At 40.7% G+C, this 21,306-nt stretch overlaps 1 protein-coding gene across 1 annotated transcript in view; it reads right to left on the bottom strand.

Annotated features, from left to right (window-relative positions):
• LOC111221308 (plexin-B1-like) overlaps positions 1–21,306 on the bottom strand; it is a 64,871-nt gene that overhangs the window by 42,679 nt on the left and 886 nt on the right. The window lies entirely within an intron of this gene.

The raw sequence follows: 21,306 nt of genomic DNA, 5'->3' as shown, positions 1-21,306 counted from the left end.
TTAATTTGTTTATTAGCTTTATGTACTTTGAAGCAATGCCAACTGGTGCTTGCAGTCAGCAGAGTTGGGTGCGGTGACCTGAACTTGCAACCCTATAGGCAGCCTGATGAAAGAGCTGTTGTAGGGTCAGCTCTACAAAAAAACACTGACTGCTCTGTCTGTCTGCTGAAAAATCAAATATCAGCGTGGGAGTCTGCAACCTTTCGGGTGTTTGTGAGTGTGTATGTGTGTGTGTGTGTGTGTGTTTGTGTGTGTGTGTGTGTGTGTGTGTGTCAGACCACAAATAGATGAAAAGTTGCTTCTACTTCTTGCTTGTCGGCTACTACCTGACTGTTAAACCACAGCAAAAACAACACGACAAATCCTTAACGCCTTAATACCTCACTGGCACGGCCGGTCACCTCGGTGTGCATGCATGCAAAGACTGCCTACTTTCATCCCAGACGTGCTTTATCTGCAGCCAGGGCACCCATGCAGACATAATCTCACTGAATCACTAAAAAGGGACCAGTGACAGGCGTTCCTAATTCACATTTCATTCTGAATCACACTCCACAGTGCAGGAGTCCTACAGGATTTTTGCTCATTGGATGGCTACTGGTGCGCACTTCCTGGTCCCAGTGTGGTCATAGAAACGGCTGGTTAAACAGCTTTAAAATCATGATGCTTTCCTAAACGTTAACAAAGGCCACCGGGAAACAGCTGTCTGAGGAGAAAGAAATCACCTTAAAAGCCAGGCCATCATTGTATATAATTGTTCTTAATATCTTGCCTGGTAAAATAAAGGTTTTTATATATAATTTATAATATTAAAAAAATAAGGACATAAGGTTTTTATTATCACCAAAAATTTATAAAAAAACTGATCCAGAAAAAAGCACACACATTGTCAAAGTCCGGAAAGACTGAGCTAAATATTAATGTCAGCATGCTAATAGGTTGATGTTCGCAGGTATACTGTGTAAAATGTTCATGGTTCATGGACAATATGTACTGTTTTAGTTTATTGTGCTAGGATGCTAACATTTAGCCAGTTAGCACTAACCAAAAAGTACAGCTCAGAGTGATTGGGAGTGTCTGTAGTTTTGGTCATAAACTCAAAGTACTGGACTAATTACGATTGTGGCACTAGACAAAAAGTTACGGGATCAATAAAAACTTTAGGACACACTTTCTGGGAACCGTTTCAAAATGTATGGCCAGACGAAACAATCGACAGACTATTCAATGATGATAATAATCATTGGTTGCAGCCCTATTAAGAATACTGTACAACTCAGACCTTTATGTCAATGAAAATCATTACAATTAGAGCATGTCATCCGAAGAATAAGTCAAATCTTTGAGACAAAATCTTCAAACTTAAACATCAGAATTAATAAACACTGCAACTCTTACTATAATAAGGAAACAGTGGAAATGCAGCAATCTTTGGTTTCGTACTGTAGGAGAAACACACATTAACACCTTTTCTATTATGTGACACATTCTATACCTATAAAACCTACAGCTACAAAAGTAATAGTCTTTCCTGTTTCCTTCAGTGTGGAGCTTGTGGCAGGAGTTAGCTGTGGAAGGTGACGCAGTTCTTGCTCTGCTGATGCTAAATGAAGACAACTACAAGACTACAAAATGCACCCCATCATAATATTTTGACTAATCCCTATTTCCTCTCCCTTCTTTATATTCAAAATGACTTCAGCTCATTTAACTCCCAAACTGGTGGTTTTGGAGTGGAGGCAGGTGGGAGTGATATCCTGGCCTTCTGTCAACAAGCCGTGTGACGGACAGCTTCATTAGAGAGAAAATGGACGCCCCCACCCCAACCAGAGACACGCCTTTCCCCCCACTCCACCCCTCTCCCTGCCTCAGCTTCCTGGGATTGGGAGAGTGGACAATCTGAGCAGGTCTTTTAGAGTGGGAGGTCTTCAATTGTCAAATGCTTAATAGACTGTGCTCTCTCCATCTTGCTCAGGAACATGGCGATCTGCACACAATGAACACACACACACACACACACACACACACACACACACAGTATCCACACATGCAGACATTACCCTGCTATCTGAAGCTGTGGCAGAAAATCAAAGATGATTGATGAGTGGAGCCCGGCTGTGTTGAAGGTCTGAGGTGTGTGATTGTGATCCGGGGACAAAGAATTCATTGACAAAGGTTAAGCATACGATAAAACCCTCAGGAAAGCACGGAGAGGATCCTAGATGTCATTAATCACGTGGACCGGCTCTTTTCATTCAGTTGTCATCTTTTTCAATCGGTGACCACGGCGTGTTGTGGGAATCAACTTAGTGATATTCACTGTGGTAAAATCCACCTGGAGGTCCAGAACCACTCCGCTCTGGTCAAAGCAGAATGAAAACGCTTTCTTCAGCGCATGTTAAAGCGTAATTAAATATGACGCGAGTGCCTCAGACAATGCGCTACATTATAAGACGGCCATGCTGCCACCGCCAACTGTGTCTCCAAGAGGCTGTGTGGCTACAAATCAGCAGATCTAGACAAATGCCATCCAAACTGCTCCAGGAAGCTTTGAGAGGTCTTTGTCTGAGAAGGGGCACGGGCACGGACCCAACACTAATATGGCTAATGGCTTAGGGAACCCCACTGCTTCTTTAATTGAAGCTGGCTCTCCATCGTCCAGTGGGAAGAGAGAGGAGAGAGTGAGATAAGAAACAGCAAAGGAGAGCGAGAGATTGGGGTGAGGGTAAGGAGTAAGGTTTAACTCTGATCTTGAAAAGCTAGGAGGGAGGTGTGAGGGGGATGCAGGAGGTGTGTGTGTGTGTGTGTGTGTGATGGGTTGTGGGTATGTGTGTGTGTTTGGGGGGGGGGGGTCTACATAAGGACTAGGTAGCCAATCAGGATTTCCCCTGAGGTCTCAGGACACCTGGGATCATCAATGATTGATCAAACTAGAGGGTTTAACCATGGGAGAGGTGGGTAAAAAAAACAAGGACTGAAGGGCAAGAAATACAAAGGAGTGTGTGTGTGTGTGTGTGTGTGTGTGATAATGAGAAAGAAAGAAAGAGAGAGAGAGAGAGAGAGGGGGGAAGTAAGTCTAACCAGAGAAAGGACAGGAATGAACAGAGAAAACATTAAATTTGACCAAAACAAAACAAAAACCACTCAGAACAAAAGACTAGAGCATGAAGAAGCCAGATTCAGTTCACTGTATCTGAACCTAAGAGAAGCCGCTGTGGAAGCAAACACACCCATCAAAGCCAAACCGCTGCAGCTCTGCAGAGACCCTGCTGCCTGCCCACATGGTTTTGGCTGTGCTCAGACCAGCGAAAGACAAACAGAACCTCAAACCGATCCACACGGACTGGAACATAATGCTTAGGTACACAGACTGACTCACTCTCACACACACACACACACACACACACACACACACACACACACACACACACACACACACACACACACACCAGTGCCCTTTCGGTGACATACTGTATATGCTGCCATCTTTAAAAAAGGGCTGTCTGGACTCCACCAGGGCCAGACAGCTAGCATCAGTTAACTGTTAACTGTGATCTTTGGAAGGGCTCAAACTGTATATAAAGTTACTCTACATCCACCAGCTACAACAGTAAAAGGCTGCTAACACATGAATGCATGAATATGAATCTAATAATGTAACATAATAATAATAATTCAGCTACAGGGGCCAATTTTCTGATACTACTGTGTCTATTTTGTATTGATTGATTTTGTACTTTTACTTAAAGGTCCCATATTGTATATATAAAGTGAGATTCCCATGTCTTCTTTTGAAGCAGGTCTAGCTTCTATATTAATACTGTGAAAGTATCAAAGCCTCAGTCCACAGAGAAATGCACACAGCCTGTATTCAGAAACTGAGCTTTGAAACAAGCCGTCAGGACTCCTGTAACTTTGTGATGTCCCAACTATAAAGTTACTGTTCTTAGCCATGCCTCAAGCCCCGCCCACCTGCACCCACCATCCAACCTTGCAGGATTTGGTTTCTCTGAGTGTTTACCTGAAATCTGCTATATTTTTTATTTGATCACTAAGAAGAGTGAGTCAATCAGAAGAGAGGCTCAGAGCCTCCTCTCTTCTGATTGGCTCACCAACCTGTCGTTACTTGAGCTCCAGAGAGAAGCCTGAGAGAGGAGATGTAAAACTACATTGAGAAGGTTTTTGGTGCTTAAAACCACAAATATATCTTCTTATGGATCAACACTTCAAATAAAACACAGCAGTAGTGTAAAATATGGGACCTTTAGGAAAGATTTTGGATGCAAGGCTTTTATTTGTAACTTGTACATTTAAAAGGTTTTATTTTTCTTGGGATCTGAGCACTTCATCCTGTTCGTTTGTCTACTCACACTACAGCAGTTACTATATACAACCAAGAACACAGTTGTTTTGTTTAGTGCTAGAGTATGAGGCTCAGTTTAACATAAGCTATCATGTAAAATTCCAATATATAAACAAGACCTTAGTAAAACTGTGTGACTATCAGACAAGGAAGTAGTTCTTTGATACATTTGGCAGCTGGATAATAGTATGGGTCATTAATATTTCAGAGGATAACTTTACCTTTTGATTAGTTTGTAACCTTGCCATCATTCGCCTCTTGTGTGTTTTGCATTTATATGAAGACGTATTATTGGACTGATTGACCTCTAAATGTATTTTAATTGCCATGTAGCCCGTCCTCCTCATTGTTGCAGCAGCTCAGACGTGGCTGAGCAGTGAAACATGTTGTTCCGTGGTGGCTGCCTCTCGTGTAAAGCAGATTGGCTCCGAGGGTCTCCTGGCATTGTTGCAAAATCTTTGAATAAAGACCTGAATCCACTCCCTATGTCGGGACTGCTGCTTCGAAATGCATTATTAATGAGAATAGTCTGACTGATGCTTGGGATTAATTACAGTAGCCCCCCAACCCCCCCCTCTTTTACTCTCAACTCAGCCAAGCCAGCGATATTTTTTGTTCTCATTCAAGATCAGAAATAAACTGCAAGTGGAGTCTTGTTAGTGAAAACGCTCTGACAGACATAACTGTCTCCTTGAATAATTTATACTTCACACTCTATAAAGCATGTCCTCTGCTTTTTTTTTTTTTCACATTTAGCGGAGCAACAGTTGCACTGGCTTGTTGTCACCTGCTTGGTCACAGACAGAAAAGCTAAAGGCTAAGAACTTCTTCTTTGTCGTGCGCGATGGGCTCACTGACAAGTGCAGCTGGCTGCTGCGCCGTGGTCACACAACTAACACGTTAAAGTCCTGGCGGTGAACGGGATCTCGTTTATGATTTATTTCGTATTTCATGTATTTATGAATAATAAAGCACATCATGTCATGTAACCGTCCAAACCAACTGCATGATCCTGTGAATTTCAGTCCCTCTTATTTACAGTAGCTTTACAGTTATTTGAAGTACATTTAATTATTACTTTTAAATTTTTACATTTACTACAACTTTTTTATCTGCCATTCAACATGAGCTATTTGGTTCCCATCTGAAACATTAACAGACAACAAAGGCCAATGAAAAGATAATGAAAGAAAGCAAACAATCAATAAACAGGATGAGTCTACAACCACAAACGTCTCATCAATTACATGTTTCATTTACACTAAACTTACAACAGATTAGCAACTGCCACACCCAATAACAATCATTATAATATAAGGTTATTATAATTTAGTTATAATTTAAATATTTTATGAGCCAACTTAAAATGACTTTAATAATAGTCTTAGTGATGATGTGGGAAATGGGGATAATGGGGTTTTTGCATGTGTATATTTAGGTTTTGTTATTGATTTTTCTTGATCTTATTATTACTAATCTTCCTTCCATTTTCCTTTTTTTGTGCTGTTGTCTTCATTACTTGTGCACTGACTTCCTTCATTAGCAAGAACACACACACACACTGTAGTTCATTTTTGTGTTTGTCCTACATATACAGTTGAGGCGCTGTACATACTCATTAGTGTGTATTAATCCGCAGCTGAAATTAGTCCCCAACAATTCCACTAATTACTAACTCAAGTAGTCAGCTTGTTTAAAGAACTATTTAGTATTTTATTTAATTAAATAATATATTTACGAGCCGTTTTTAAAGATTAACATCAACACAGCCAGGGTAGGAAAGTCAGATAGTTTGAGAGACGGACAAACACACAGCTGGTTTTTTATCTTTTCGTGAGATTTGTTGAGAATAAAGAACCAAATAATATCAGCCTTGTCCTTTAATTGAGAAGCTATTACTATTTCTTGAATCCATAATTCCTAAGCCCACATTCATCTGTCATTGCTGTCATACAGATGACATGATTGCGGTACAATTTTTCTCGCTAATCTTGCAAAACCGAACGTCTCAACAATAGCTGATGACTGGCTGATCACCATGTGAATGTGGCACGTCCTCCTTCCTCCTCATTCATCATCCCAACACACACACACACACACACACACACACACACGCCAAAAAAAAAAGAAAAAAAAAAAAAAGCTCATTCTTGCTCACCGTGGGTTGTTGTTGGTTTCAATTAGTGGACCCAACATCTGACACCGGGCCACAGGAGTCTCTATTGATTGGCTGGAGCTATAGAAATGCATGTGTCAAGGGCAACTGGGGTCAAACTGTGCACCCCGGAAAAAGAAAAGATGCAAAGGATGACAGGAGGGAGGGACAGAGGGAGGAGAAAGAGGCAGACGGACATGGCCTATCTAGACATGCCTCTGTAAGCAGAGGGGGAGAGGAAGATCCATTTAGATCGGACAAAAAAGACAGAGGGCTGCGTGCGTGTGTGTGTGTGTGTGTGTGTGTGTGTGTGTGTGTGTGTGTGTGTGTATAGAGTGGGAATAGGATAACCTGCTTTGTGAAAATCAGTTACACATTCAAAGTAAGAACAAGACTTTGGCTGGGGTTTCAGTTGAGGTTAGTCAAGGGTTAAAGTTAAAGTTTGTTTAGGACTGGCGATTACTGTAGCCACTGTGTGTGAGAGAGAGAGAGAGAGAGAGAGAGAGAGAGAGAGAGAGAGAGAGAGAGAGAGAGAGAGAGAGAGAGAGAGAGAGAGAGAGAGAGAGAGAGAGAGAGACACAGAGAGAGAGAGAGAGAGAGAGAGAGAGACACAGAGAGAGAGAGAGAGAGAGAGAGAGAGAGAGAGAGAGAGAGAGACACACACAGAGAGAGAGAGAGAGAGAGAGAGAGAGAGAGAGACACAGAGAGAGAGAGAGAGAGAGAGAGACACACACAGAGAGAGAGAGAGAGAGAGAGAGACTGCTAGGGGGCGATTCAGCAGCTGGACAAACAGACTTGATCCAACTACTGTTCAACTAATGGAGACCACTGACAGCCTGGAACACACACACACACACACACACACACACACACACACACACACACACACACACACACACACACACCCAATAACAACAACTTCTGGTCTGTTTCTCATATTGCCGTCACCCACTTTCATGTGAAAGCATGATATTACAATAATAAGCTCGGTGTATAGCTTGTGGGCTGAACCTGGTGGGAGGTATCATTTGTGTAAACCCAGAACAACAGAAGGGGGGAGGACCCCACCTGGAGACAGACGCACAGTGAGCAGCTACCATCTGTTTATTACCAAGGGCACCGTGTAGTCAAGTTCAGTAAATGAAATGTCTCTATGGCAATGACCTTGGGGGGGGGGGGGTTAGCCCAGTAACAAAACGCACCTACCAGAAACTTCTAGAACTCACTTAAAGCTTCAGCAAGAAAGCAAATAAGTGTTTTTACCAAAATATCATATTATTTGTTTTAAGAGACGCATTCACCCATTTTCTGGCATTTAGAATTTTCTCTTTGGTACGAAGGAAATTCCCGAGTGGTTCAGTCATGTGCAGATCACCTGCCTCTCCCCATGGGGAGTCAATGACTTGTTTGACTTGAGAGTTATAATGAATCTGAATGAATTTAAATATGCTGCAATCAACTAAAATAAAAATAAATAACTATATAAATTTTGAATTAAGTTTATATTAATGTACGCATATCATCATCATCATCATCATCATCAGGTTCTTTGGACAAACTTTATTTTGTAAGATTTTATGATTTCATTCACATGTTTTGATAAAGCGAGAGGACCACTATTTTCATAAGGAGCTATTTGTATATTTTTCAATCGCTACGTAGCGTTAGCAACAATAGCATTAACAGCTGTTTTCTGACCAGAGCCATTGTTGCATTTACAAGATGAGCAAAGGAATGAAGTTTGATGCTGACTGGTAAGTAAACCCACTGTAAACAACTGTTAATGGACTGGTTAGGCATTTTCACTATTGCATGGTATCAATGTGTGATATACAGTAGATTAGCAAGAAGTGAATCTCTCAGTAGAGTTTCATGTGCTTTCTGCTATTCTTAGCAACACGCTGCACAACACTAAAGCATGTATTGGAGTAAAGTCGAATTATTTCCCCCTGTTGGCAAAATATATGAAGCTGTTGACTGAATGTGAAGCTGAAGAAGTTGATACAACATACTTTTTTTTTTTTTTTAACAGTGTGAAGACTCCTCTATGAAGATGAGCACAGAGGAAAGAATGACAGAAATGTCAAGCTGTCACAGGTTCAGGTGACTATAAAGATCTGGTTACTGTGTTTGTGTCGTTTCCTCGTGTTTTCTCACTGTGTGGGCAGCTGTGCAACAACCGTAGTGAAAATCTATACTCCCCCCTCTACAACCAAGCCACACTGTGCTCTCTTTTGGTGCATACCACTCCTTATATCTGGTATTTCATTAGAAGTTGAAGGTGAGGCTGAACTGTGGTTCCATCGAAGGCAGATTTCAAAGCCCGTCTCCAAATCAAATTTGACTTGGCCAAGCTTTTGTTTGCACGACTGACAGTCTGCCACCCACTGTCCTGCTACATATGGCTGTTAACTAATGTCTGCGGGATACAGTTTACTTAAATAAAATGTATTATCAATTGTATGTATCAATGTATTTACAAACAGGTCACTCGTAATGATGAACCAACAGAGAATTATCACCGACTGTTTTAACTGTGTTACTATGTACAAGCTCAACTACAGTGTGCATTGTACTACTCTGCAGATCAGCTGTTTGAGTCAGACAGAGCTAAGCGGAGGTGCGCTTGTGCGTAGGAACATTGTAGTTCAACAGGTGAAAAAATGTAGTTCCAAAGGAAAGGGCTGTTTGACGGCAAGATAAAGCTGTGAAATTCAAAATAAAGTGCACACTTCAACTGGTATTGGGTTTTTTTATGTTCATTTTTAATCACTTTAATCTTGCTCATGTCGGTTAATTTGGTTAATACTTTACCCAATACATGCGTTCATTAACCGTCCCCTTAAAAAAAATACTACATCATGTGCCGTCATATGTGCCTCTGCCACATTTTAAAACGCATCACTTTTGCTACATTTACGCCGTGCATCCACACTACTCCAGAGTTTTTGAGCCCCAGCAGGGACCTTTGGAGACGCTGCTCGACCCGTTTCAGTTTGAAAACTCCAGGGTTGCGTTGTAGTCTGGACAGGCAGAAACAGAGACTTTTGGAAACGATGACGCGGACACCAGCCTCGCCTCCTGATTGGGTCTTATCAGTCGTGAGTACCAGACAGTGGTGACACAGAGGTAACACCACAGGAGGAGTAGTAATTGCTCATTAATCATAATAGAGGTTAAAGTTTGAAATAATCGTGACACTGATTTGAAGTCTATTCGCCCGGCCCTGAGTTGCTTTGCTAATTTCCATTATGCAAAACCACAATCATCCAACTCCTTCTTACCAGTACAGATGATTCTAAGTCATTTAAAACAAAACAAAAAGTGACTGGAAGTAACTGTACTGGTTTCTAATTCAACTTAACTATTGTTTTTGCTTGTATAGTGAGTCAACCTGTTGCAAAATGCTGTTCAGTGTTTCAGGAACAACTTGGTGAATCAGCATTACACAGAAAAATCTCTCTGTTTCTGAAACAATTCAGAAGAACAAGTCTAAACAGATTGTTAAGATTTGTGCAGCGCATAACTACGGTACTGACCTAGACATGCACATACACAAATCCAGCATAAAAACAATTTCCATAGGGGCTCTAGGTTCCTTATGTCAATAATCTCAGCTTCATGTTAATAAGCAGGCATGTTTTTATTGTGGCCGACTGCCAACTGGATCACAGAAATGAGGCAGACTTTTTCACTGCCGTGGTCAAACCGGTCAAACAAACCATCTAAATGATTTCCTCCTCATTCTGCTGCAGCTGCTCCATTTGGAGCAAACGCACACAAACTCATGGTTTTCTCTGCTACATTCTGCCCACGGGCCAAGGTCCTTTACTAAATTATACCAATCAGCACAGAACAGTATCCCTCTCCACTCCTCTCCTCATCTAATAAACACTGAGTGAGCAGCAACTCACAAAGGCTCGGAGTAGTTTGGCAGGAAAGCATCTATCTGTCAGTTCCTGTGAGACAGAGAACGGGGTAATTTAAAGCCACTTTTTCAGGTTCAATATCAACCTTCCGGATAAATCTCGCATAAAGTGAGATCAGCGTTTCCTGTTGAGCTACTGTTTAACAGTAAGTGGAATGCCAGCGTTTGTAACACAGCTCAACAAAATGAGACAGTCAGGACTATTCTGTTTACATCATTTTAAATGGTCACGTCACTTAAACAAACAGGGGCTTTGTTTAATGGAAAGAAATCAAAATAATTGGTAAACAAATATGGATTTCTGTGTTTGCTTGCCAGAACGACTACAAATATATTTATAAGAAGATCTGAAAATGGCAGCTAAACTCTAGAACAACAACAGATAGAGCATTTACAAATTGGATCCCACACTTTTGCAGTGTTTTATTTGTAGTGTTGATCCATTAGAAGATATATTTGTGGTTTTAAGAACCAAAAACATCTCAATGTAGTTTTAAATTTCCTCTCTCAGGCTTCTCTCTGGAGCTCTAGTAACAACAGGTCAGTGAGCCAATACAGATTAGACACATGAGGACACATCAGGATCTAAAACAACAAACTTTTGTGTAAAAATCAATTCATTTCAATGGAATCGAGACAATTACAGCAGCAGATTCGGCTGCAGGGGCAAAGTAAAACTGCACAAATTTAACATCAATCTAATTTTAGTGAGCATGTGATGCGCAGGTAAATTTCACTTTGCCACTTCCTGGCAGGCAAGCAATAGTCAAGCACTCTCAAGGGTAATGTCAATATTATATGTGATTTAATTCTCTGATTCTCTATTGATGAGTGATAAAACCTCACCTTTGTTCACTGAAATATTTGGAAGCAATTTCAAAGTGGTTTCACAGCAGGCGAGTGCAGATAACAGTTTCCCAATAAGTCTGACACACCAAAATAATACCTTCACCATGTGTTTTGACATGAAGCATTAACCAAGCAGCCAGCTTTATCTGCCCAAGACAGCGAGTGGACTTCATACTGGGTGGCCGGCAGACTCACCCTGGAGGTATTATGGTTTAATCTTCAACCTTATTACTTTCCCTCAGCTTTTCATTAATCAGCGGGGGGGCTTAAGAGGATTTTACTTTCACTAATAACATCACAACATAAAAATGTGAAGTACAGAGTGAGCTGATTCAACAGTGTAAAAACTACAAGAATCCGCTTAAAATAGAAGTGCATGAAGAGAGCATCAAGAAGCAGAATGGGTTGATCCAATGAATCCAATGAAGTCCGGTGATAGAGAGTAACATCCTACATTGGAAGTAATTGATGTAGAGTTGATATATTTATATTGAGAAAAACAAATCGGACCCAAACTTAATCCAGCCCTGGCAAATCGACACGTATGGCTCAAATAACCCCATTAATATCAGCAACTGTTTTAACGCAGACAAAGTAAATGCCAACAACATGGTTTGCAGATAATCAATGAGCTAATCAAGAGTCCTGAACAGATGTAGCCCCGCAGGAAAAGATTCTTCTCATTTCATCCCCTTCTCTCGAGCAGCCTAAGGGGATTTAACCCGTCCACTATCTTTCGGGATCTACACTGACACTCTGAAAATCCCCTTCACTGCTGATAAACCTGAGGATCAGATGAACACCCGTACAACAGCGAGCCCCTGCAGACAATGAGGAAGGCGAAGCTGACTTAGCAGTAGCCTCTGGACCTGCTTTCTGTGTGTACAAACAAGTAATCCTAAATCCATTAGCTGGACTGACAGCACAGTGAAGCAGTTGAGTCGGGTTCGTTTGATCAATCAATTCCCCAGAATGTTATCTTGACAATTGTGCAAATGATATTGATCATTTATTGACCACTGAGATTCTCAACCCCTTGTTAACAGAAGTTATTTATTCAAACCTGATCTTGGAAGGCAACAATGAGACAAATCAAAGGTTGATTGTGTCAGAGTGTGTGTGTGTGTATGTGTGTGTGTGTGTGTGTGTGTGTGTGGGCATTAATGACAGTTGCCAGTAGCGCCAGAGCCACTGCTCATATCAGAAGCCTCACGGACAAATGCAGAGGCATTTCTTAAGGAAAGGGGAATGCTCCACCTGTGCATCAGTCAGATCGCTAGCATAGCTCTACTGGGCCCAAAGGCAACTGTCCAGGGGCCTGTGGCTGGGTGTCAGGGGCAACAGCTTAGGGGTAAGAGAGTTTATGTTTCCGGCTACAGGCAACTGGGCCCACATATGTAACTATGTGGCAGTCTAGGGGGCTCAAATATAGACAGAAGCAAAACAGACAGAATGAGAACTGCTTTGGATTCAGGTTCAGCAATCAATCAGACCCTGATTACTATCAAACAATGCAAGGTCATCAGAGATGTATGAGACACAAGGAGAAAATGGGGGCAAAAAACTGTATTACCATTTCAAGGGGAGTGTGTTCAGAGTGAGAAATGTTGTGAAAATGATCCATCACATTGTGTAAAAACTAAATTATTTGCAGATTGAATTGGTTGTAATACGGTACAAGAGGGTCAAACTGGTTGAGTTCCCACAACAGTTCACTGAGCGGTCAATGTGTAATGGAGCTTAAATTTGTCATTAATTGGGAAAAATCACGTATGACAGACGGTGGCTTTTAAAATTAAGATCAAGGTTTTACGTCAGTTATCTTAGATGTAGCAATGCATTACCCTGATTAGACAAAATGAACATCTACGTATTCTAATTCTATAGTGGATAGGGAGGGCTGGCGCCTGAGGCAGCAATATAGAAAAGGGCAGCTGGGGATTTAAGGTTTTGTCTAGAGGCTGGGCTGAGGCTCTCCAGGGAGATGGGTACGGGGACAGGGGCTGTGGCTGAGCCCAGGCGCTGGTGGCATGGCACATACGCAACTGTCCCACGGCTGAGGGCTGCTTCAGAACAATAAAAACCACACCCTCCTGCCTTAATATGGCATAGCCTTCTTCTGACCTGATGTAAGAAGATTACATTTTAAAAAAGGATTGCATTAGCGAGGATTAATCTTGACCATACTGTTGTATTAGCTACTTACTGTTAGCATCCAATCAGCAACTTATCTTCCTGATGAAATTAAATGGATTTTGTGTGACTTGGGATGTCGCTGCAATTCATCCGTCCGCATGTGAAATTATCTGGGATAACAAGGTAACAATACGACCTCTTTAGACCAGGGTAGGCAACTGCCTGTGGGCCTTAATTTTAATATCACCTCCCCAAAAATCATCAAATACAACGCTGCTGTCAAAGGAGCCCTGCTTGATGTGCACCTTTGAGGGACAAGTCAAAGAAAAGGGGGGAGATGATAGAGAGCAAAGAGCTGCTAAACAACGTGTGTGGCAGGTTCGGACGGTAACATCAGCGCCTATGATGACGTAAACACTTCTGTCCCTCATGATGGAAACGAAGTGTTGCAAGCTTTAGAAAATAAGAAAGTAACGCTACTTTAACGTTAGAAAAGTAAATGTTGATGTCGTACCCTCTCTTGAACCTGTAGTGTTCTCCTCTTGCAGTGACAGAATGAAATGCTGTACAAGTCAGTGGCAGATCTTACATTTCACAAGTTTGTGGATTTAAAAGCAAACTGAGGAAGTCACCATCATTATGTTACTTTAATTGAGTACATACTAGGGCTGGAAGATATGCAAAAAAAAATAAAATCATATTGCGTTTATTTTGCCAATTACTGCAATATGAGTCATGATTTCATTTGGACTGATCATTTTTTGCTTTCATTTTCACTGAAAAAAATATAAAAATGATGATGATGTAATTTTTGCTGCGTCTTGTACCAAACAAACTAGTTCCTTAATATGATCTGTAGCTCGGCGCATCTCTGTAGCACCACAATGCTTCATTTATGGTATGTTGTGACACACTTTACCTGCAATTTCACCTCCTGCAATTTGGATATTGCACTTGGCCATGTTGCAATTCTGATAATATTTAATCTGTTATATTCTTGAGATAAAGAATATTTGCAGAAAACCTTGCAGGAGATCATGGGTCCCAAAACACCAAGTCTACCACGAACATGGGGATGCTCGTCTTAGACATCATATTGCTGCTATTATCAGAAAAACCATCAATGTGTGACAGGTCCTGGTCTAATGTCAAGATGAACAAAGTAGAAGAGAATTGTTCCTTTTGGAGTCAAAAGCTTCTTGCAGTGACAGAACCCTTTCATGTGCCTTTTTGTCAGTCTATTTTCGAACCAAAATGCACCTTTAAACATACAAATCAACACTGAGAAAAATCAGCGCCCCACCTTTTTTAAATAAACTCAAAATAGACATATTCTACTGCACTACAGTCCTCGTTGTTGCTCCAGGTAAGTTAACCCCCCCCCCCCCTTTGGCCTGGGGAGGATGTAAACAAAAAGAGACACAGTGCAAAGAGACCAACCGCTGAGAGTTGCTCAACAATCCCTCAACAGCTTCCCGCCCGTGAACACCGTCAAATGTGTTTAATGGGGCCAAGCCGGAACTGAGCCCTGATGTGCAGAGCGGTGGTTATCCAGACACCCGCATCCATGCACTACCATAACTGACTTTAATAACTGAACCCTTAGTTCAGGTTGAATTGCTGAACACACAGTCAATTGCTGAATAGCTACAAATATGCGTTGTTAACTGTCAGGAACTACTCTGTACCATTATGGTGGATCCAAAGACATGGATCTAGTTTCATGAGGGGACATTATGTGACTGTCATGATACATTTGTGTAGATGCACTTTAAAAGTCTACGTATCCTGTACCTCTGTTGTAGAGTGTGTATGGTCAATAGGATAAGAGGATGAAGGGGATTTCAGTTTAAGTACAGTGGATAGAAGCTGCTGCTAATGAAAAGAAGTATTTATTAGGCTGCCAATCTGACCGGCGGCCAAACTCCCTCGAGGGCTTATTGAGGCCTGGGATCCAATCTACCCACCAGATAGCAAGCGTATCTGAACCAGGGTCAACCATTTGTGAAGCATTTTGACTATGCTTTGCAAAAATAATAAAAAGAAGCAGCTTGACATTATAAAAGGAGAAGAAAGTCTGGGGTTAGGATTCACACAATGCCGCTCATTTTCCTGATCTTCCATGGGATGCCTGTGGCGACAGTGGTGCCCCAGCAAATGTTCCCCCACAGAATCTCCATTCCCACACCCCAGTACAACACAAACACAGCCCATACACACACACACACACACACACACACACACACACACACACACAAGAATGCACCATGAGGGACCACCAGCTGTTGCAGTGACCGATATGGGAAACGCCCAAAATACTTCTATCATCAAAATCAGTCATGCACATTCTCTCCCTTTCATACACTTAACACACCTAAGATCAACATGTTCTTTACACTTTATGCTTCTTTTTTTTTCAAGATGGCAGTTATAGGGGTCAAACAAACAATTACAGTGATATCGTACCAGACTTATTCAACAAGCCACCGACACAGTCAAGACCAGGGCTTATCAAGACTCAGCATTTGATCACATCCGACCTCTGTCATTTCTTTCCTGTTTTCATGATCACACACCAGCCAGCTGATGCCTGTAGGACAAAAGTCCTCCAAAACATATCTCACATCCTACTACAGTATGTGACACCTGAGATGAAGAGGTGAGAAAACCTGCTGAGGAGTGTCGGACTTTCTAAAGCATTAACACCCCTCTCCCTTCATTGTTCCCACTCATTTCCAGTTCTCACACTGTTGAATTGCGAACTACTTAAACCCACAGCGTGCCCAACACTTGACACCTATAAATCATAACACCCCATCCTTGCTGAATATATGCCCAGCGGTCTTGCTTTTATGATTCACAGAGAGGGATGGAAAAATGGTCGTTTCAGCTGCGGAGCATCGCTTTTCAATGGCCAGCTGCAGCTGAAGTGGCCTTCGACCCATTCCTCTGTGTGTGTGTGTGTGTGTGTGTGTCTGAGAGGTTTGAGGTCACTTCCTGTACGCCACCTAATGAGTATAATCACCCCACAGTTCGATTTCAAAAGCTCTGCGTGCAAAAAATGGCAACAGTCCTGTAATATTGTTTGAGGATTTTGAAGCAGAAGATATCTGGGTGTATGGAGACTCGAAACTGACAAAATGTTGTAAAAGGTTATCAGACAGGTAAAAATTAGAACTGAGTATATCAATAAATAATTTTGTTTGTTAAATAATTAAAATTGGATTTTAAAAAGATAAAAGTCTTAGTTTTTCTATTTACCTCCAACCAGGTGATAGAAAAACGAAGGCTTATTTTTCGCTTTTTGGTCCTAGCACACGATCATTTAAGTAATGTAATTTTCCTCTAGCACTTTTTTCAGTTTTTCATATGATACTGTAAAAGTGTCGATGTGCGTCCATAGCATTGGTCCAGAATGTTATTTGTTTATTTGATAAGGATAATACATGTTAATGAATATCAGTATAAAACACACAATGTAAACATGATGGATTGTAGCAAAAAATGGTAATTTACATCCGTAGTCCCCAGACAGGTAACATGAACAAAAAACAAATTACAAGTAAGAATACACAAATATAAATATAAAATAAACAAGTAAAAAGACATACATTTGTGTGTTTGTATAACATTAATCATCTACACACTGTACTTCACACTGCTGTAGCATCACAAACATTCATATTCACAACAAGGTACCACTAACCTCAGCAGCTAAGCTAACTGTTTCGTTTGTTATCAGAAAGGAGGCATGGAATTAAATACACTTACAAAAAGTCATGGATGAGACAGTTAAGTCAAAGACTTGTTTCCATTGTGGCCCTTGACAAAGACAAGAAACACATCGTTGAAGCTCATGATAATATTACAAAGATAGAAGCTGAAGATTTCCGAGTAGCGTTAGCTCGCTAACTTGGTTGACCTTAGCTTGCCAGCTAAAATGCTTTAGCTCCTGTTACACAATACAGTGATGCTACAGCAGTAGGCAGTACAGCATATAGATGATTAACATTACATGGCTGGTGTGTTGAGGAAAGAAAGCTGCATTTTATAAACTGACTGGTAAAGAAAAAGAAAACTTTTTCTACTAACTGATTGGGACATAAAGGAAAAGTATTAAGTTTTATAATCATTTTTAAAATCCATTTTAATTATCTAACTGACAATTATTGTATTGTATTTTTGTCATTTTTGAGGCTCTATATAGTCATCCTTCTTCACGTGGTAATTTTGACTGAAGTCTGTGAACAATCTAAACTCTACTGTCTCTGATAAAGCCATAACCATGCTCACTTTCATTCATCCCCCACAGTCAAGTGTGGGTAATGTGATATTGAGCTTCTTGAACAGACCCTTAGCAAGCAGATGGCCAGCTATTCAAAAACGTCTGGATGCTGGAACCCCGAGAAAGAGCAGAGAAAAGAGGAAATTGAGGTTCAAGGCCGGGCTATACAACCACAAGAAGCTTTACAAAGGTTGTATATTAAATGTGCTATCAATACATTTGAACCTCTTGGAATATTTTTGAGAAGAAACATTATTTTCCACAGCGAAGACTGCTTCTCAAGGAGACCAGGAAAATACTTGGATGTTTGAAAGGACATTATATTTGGAGAGGCTTTGATTTTGATCAATTTCTGAGCTGTTTCTCATGTTGCAAGATACAATCTGACAGCTGTTATGGAAGAGGGGACCCAGCTGCTGAACTGAACTCCATCTTCCTTTTTTAGCCTTTTCAGCGAAATCATGAACACAGCCCACACTGTACAGCTTCCTTACTTCGGATTGAGCTCGCTCGTACACTGCTGGCTCATCAGGTGCAACACAGCAGACTGAGGGGGATCCTCTAAAAGTCAAGCCTCGCCTAGTGTCTGAAGCTAAAATCACTGCACATGATATCACTGTCTCTGAACACGCACTCCCTCTTTGACAGAAGCATTTCAACTGCTCTCTGCTAAGTCTAGGGAGAGGCTTATGACACTTTGTCTTGAAATGGCACATAGAGGAAGAGGGCACGAACACACACAAACATTGACCATCGTCATCATCAGCCATCAGTGACAGAAATTACAGAAAGTAACCACACATCTAAAGGCCGCTGAACTTGTCAGGTTCAAAGAACACAGTCAAAGCAGATGATTTCTGTTTTCTAAATAAGGCCATAAAATAGGCAGTTGTGTGTGTGTTAGTGTGTGTGTGTGTGTCCAGCTGAATGCTAGCAGTTGAACAAGGCATTTGACATTTGGCTCACACAGCTCACACACATTCCTATATCAGCTGACAAAAGAGTGTGTGTGTGTGTGTGGGGCCTGAATCACAGTGCTCACTGTGGTCCAAAGCCACTGTATACATGTTCATGTGAGCAATCTAGTCTTGAGTGTGTGTCTTAAGTAAACCGGCAAAGATTATAAAAACTATTCAATGTACAGGCGACCACTGACCCTGTTTGGATGTAAAAGCATAGCACTGAAAGCCTAACCTTCATGTCCCACTATTAAAACACTTTATGAGCTGTAATGTGAAAATTAATGTAAAAGATGTGGTTGAATATTAAAGTTAAAACTGATGCTTTTGAGGGAAAACACGTGTTTTTTTCTCATGAACGCCTCGGCCCGCGTCTTTTTTATTTATTTATTTTTTCCATTTGAACAATGTTAGCATTGAACTTACCTGTTGGGTCAGTGAAGCGGGTGAATCAGCCGTCCATGATGTTGAGTGAAACAGAGCCTCACATCCACGCCAACAAGCACAAAGTATTTGATGAGGTCCAGCTCTCGCGCGACACTGTTAAGTTTAGCCTCAAAAACAAAAGAAAAAAACCCCCGGCGCAATTGTGGGAAAGTAACTGCTCTAACAGTAGAAAGAAAACTCCAGAAAGCGTGTCTGTGTGCGGGTTCCCCTCCCAAACCAGGGACAGACTCTGTTGTTCGGACGCAGCGAGCGAGCACCTCGGGCCGTGCAGCACTCTAACATCTGAGACGGTTCAACAGCAGTCAGCGGAGCGGAGCGGCAAGACACACCGAGTCAGACACGGCGAGGCCGGAAATGCCTTCAAAATAAAGTGCGAAAAACAAATTGAAAAACCGAGAGATTACAGGGTTTAGGGATTACATGAAGAGAATGAAGACACTGAGACAGTTTAAGGCCTCAATTATACTCCTTTAAATCCACATAAGATCTTTTGTTGTTCAAGATGCTTGGAGCAACCTACCTGCCAAGGAAAAACTGTGTTCAAGTGTACCGAGGAGAGCTGAGCTGTTTTAAAAACAAATATTGATTGGATTTTGTTTTTTTTCCTGTTTACCGCACTTTGTTTGAAGTTAATTGAAAAAAAAATGCTGTTAAATTCTACTTCACAATATTCTTGACTGCTTTAGTAGTTATATTCCAGATCCAGGTTATTAATACAAACATCAGAAAATAAATTATCATACAAAATTAGCCCCTTTACCAGCTGCAACATTAAAATGATGGTTACAGATGTTATTCTGAAATGGACCATTTGGCATAAAAGAAAAGCAGTTTCAGTTTTGGGTTTTTTTTGTATGTTTTGATGCTCCCTAGTATTGCTACCTTTACATCTTCCACCACTGCTGCTCTCTGACCGTATTGTAGCTTTCATAATAAAACCAATACACTCAAGATTCAAACACAAGTTAAGAACAATTTTATTTTATTTTATTTTGTTTTTTTAAAGTCTTCATCTTCATAATTTTTATTCAAACAGATTTTTCTTTGAGTATCAAAATAAAATGTTTTACCATGTCTGAAAAAAGGGACTGGGAATGTCAGGTAAATTTGACTTTTACTTTTACTTTACGAATATCCCTGTGTTTTTCCACCTTTTTGAAATGTTTTTATTATTTTTTGTTATCAAGTCTGTGACTTCCATGACTCAAATGAGCTCACTAACATAAGAGTTTTACTTTGAAAATGCTACTCAATCAGAGAGCTCTGTTTTCTGTGGGCTTGACACTGGGCTGTAATTTGCCTGTACTGAAAAGTACTTTCCACACAACACATAGTGGAGACTGTATTTGTCTACTCTGACAGTTCAACAGTGTTTTTAGAAAGGAGGATTTGGATGATGGTCTGTGTTTGACAAACCAAAGATTCATCTCACTCTGTACGGCATAGTCTATTTAATGCTCTATACTGTCAGTGTCATTGATAGTCATTTTGTTCTGCTGTGGTAAACAGTTGGGAACATTTCCTATTTGAGTCACTTACTCCAGCTTTGAAATCATTCATGATAAAAAGGAACAATGAGTGAAGGGTCAGGACTCTCCTCCTTGTCTAGGCCAACTAGAATGAAATGTGACCGCCCCCTGCTGGTGTGGGCTCAACATCGCCTCTGAATTGTGGTGATAAAGTTGTGTGTAAGCATCCAATACTGTTTAGGCCTCTTATATTTTATATAAAGGATCAGAGAATTCAGTTTTTAATTATACAAAAAACACAAGAGAGGAGTCACAAAAACAGTCTGGGTATTCACTTACTATTATAGTGAATAATATTAACTTAGAACTAGGCCTACCTTTATCAAACACTTTATATAATATTCCTATATAGAGTAAAGAAATTCAATACAACTGTTCTGCCTAAAAGTCTACTTTTATGATGCTTGTTTTAGCATTGAGTTGATAGTTTAATGGTGTTGCACTGGACAGCATTGTACTGCCTTTATATGTGGCAGCTTTATCTATCTATCTATTAGGGCTGAAAGATATGCAAGATATGTAGGTGTTGCAATATAAGCCATGATTTGAGTTGGAATTGTCATTTTCGCATTTCCTTTTCACTAACACAAATATAAAAATGAATATAATGTGATTTTTGTTGGGGCTTGTACCATAAAAGCATGTTCCTTTTACG

The sequence above is a fragment of the Seriola dumerili genome, unplaced genomic scaffold (genome assembly GCF_002260705.1).
Source record: "Seriola dumerili isolate Sdu_G_001 unplaced genomic scaffold, Sdu_1.0 BDQW01000083.1, whole genome shotgun sequence".
Classification (NCBI taxonomy): domain Eukaryota; kingdom Metazoa; phylum Chordata; class Actinopteri; order Carangiformes; family Carangidae; genus Seriola; species Seriola dumerili.
This window is presented reverse-complemented; position numbering and strand designations above follow the sequence as displayed.